We start from the raw sequence: 2,197 nt of genomic DNA on the forward strand, positions 1-2,197 counted from the left end.
TGCTTGTGCCAAAACCTTGTAATTTTAAGTTCAGTTCATTCATATGAACAGAGAGATCTGTAAAAAACATCAAATTGCTGACCCACTTATGATCATTGATCTGAGGAAAGATTGCCAGATCCTTATTCTCAATAAATACCGTAATTTCTTGAAAGTACTCCACAAATCGCTCAAGTACTTTACCTCGACTCAGCCATCTCACATTATTGAACATCAGTAGTCCACTGTAGGTTGAATCAACTTCCTGTAAAAGTGCAGAAAATTCTCGCTTGTGAAAGGGTCGAGAAGCTATAAAATTCACAATTTTTGTTACAACTGACAAATGCACATTATAGTTGAGGACATTGACACTCACTCATAACAAGTAACAGAATGACTAGACAAAAAAAATCAGCAAGGATATAGAATGGAATGACACCATCCACCAGCTGGATTTAGTTGATATATTCAGAACAATTCGCCCAACAATGCAGAATACACATTTTTTTGTAAACATCCATAGAATATTCACCAAGATAGACATATCTTGGAATAAAACAAGCCTTAACAAATTTTAAAGAGTTGAAGTCATACAGAATATTTCCTCTGACCATAATCAAATCAAATTAAAACTCAATAACAGAAAACAACAGGAAAAACCTTGAAGTACTCAGAAATTAAGTAATATACTTCTAAATAATTCGTGGGCCATACAAGAAGTCTCAAAGAAAATAAAAAAGCAAACAAACATAAAACTAAATAAAATACATCTCAAAGTATGTGGGATGCATCTTAAGCCACAGTGAAAACGTCATCTATAGCACCTAAGAGAGAAACAGCCTCAAATCAACAACCTAATTCTTACCTCAAGAAACTAGAAAAAGAGAAGCAAAATAAACATGAAGCAATCACAGGGAAAGAAATAATAAAGATAGAAATAAATACAATTGAAAACAGGAAGATACAGAGAAAAGTCAATGAAACCAAAAGCTGGTTTCTTCAGTAAAGTTAATAAACCTATGGCAGGACTGAATAAAACACAAGATAATTAGAGACAAAGCTCTGTATCAGGCATGAAACAGGGAATATTACTATGGATCCTATGCCATTAAAAGGATAATAAAAGAGTAATACAAATAACTTTATGCTTGTCAATTTGACAACATTGAAGAAATGGAACAATTTCTCAAAAACCACAAACTACTATCAATCAACCAAGATGAAATAAGCTCCTGAAAAGTTCTAGAACCACTAAAGAAATGTAATTTGTAACTTAATTTCCCAAAATGAAATCTCCAGACTCAGATGATTTCACTGAAAAAATTTACCAAACATTTAAAGAAGAATTAATACCAATTTTACATAATTCCTTCCATAAAATAGGAAAATTTTTCCAACTCATTTTATTAGGCATGACCCTGATACTAAACCAATAAAGAGCTGTGAACTATACAAAACAAACAAACAAAAAAACCCAACAACAATAAAAAAACCTATACACCAATGTCTTTCATGAATTTAGATATAAAAAATCCTCAGAAAAATATTACCAAATTGGAGAAAGCAAGATGGCAGCATAGGTAAACATCAAAATTGCTGCCTCCTACAACAACTTCACAAATACAACAAAAAGACAAAACAGACATCATCCAGAACTACAGGAAGGCTGGCTGAGTGTAAATCCTACAACTAGAAGGAAAGAAAAGCACACTGAGAGCCAGAAGAGCTGCGGAAGTAAAGTGCAAAGGTACGGAGGCTCGCGCACGCGGAAAGGGCCTGGCACCTGAGGACACGGCTGTCTTTTTGAATCGGGAGGGAGTCACAAGCTCCTGACTGCTCTGAACTCCAGTTCCGGGGAGTCTCTGAGGACCCAGGACTCATACGGGGAGAAACTGGACTGTCTGGCATCGGCAGAACTGGGAACTCAAGGGCTGTTTTCCCTCAGAGGTGCTTGCAGCGATTACTGCAGGACACTGAAACCCGGGACCTCTTAGGGCAGGACTGAGGATCAGCCATAGCTGTTTGCTCCACACTGTTGATTTCCTGAGTCCCTGCCCCACCCAAGCTGCTAGCAGAGGCTTTTGCATATGAGTGGGCTGGCCCTTTGAGATCTAAAATTACCTAACAAACTGCAGCTGGGTCAGAAAGACCCAGAACATCCAAAAGAAGGCCCAAGACTCCACAGCAGTTTGCACTGCTTCACAGCTGGGACTACTCT

The sequence above is a fragment of the Myotis davidii genome, unplaced genomic scaffold (genome assembly GCF_000327345.1).
Source record: "Myotis davidii unplaced genomic scaffold, ASM32734v1 scaffold765, whole genome shotgun sequence".
Lineage (NCBI taxonomy): Eukaryota > Metazoa > Chordata > Mammalia > Chiroptera > Vespertilionidae > Myotis > Myotis davidii.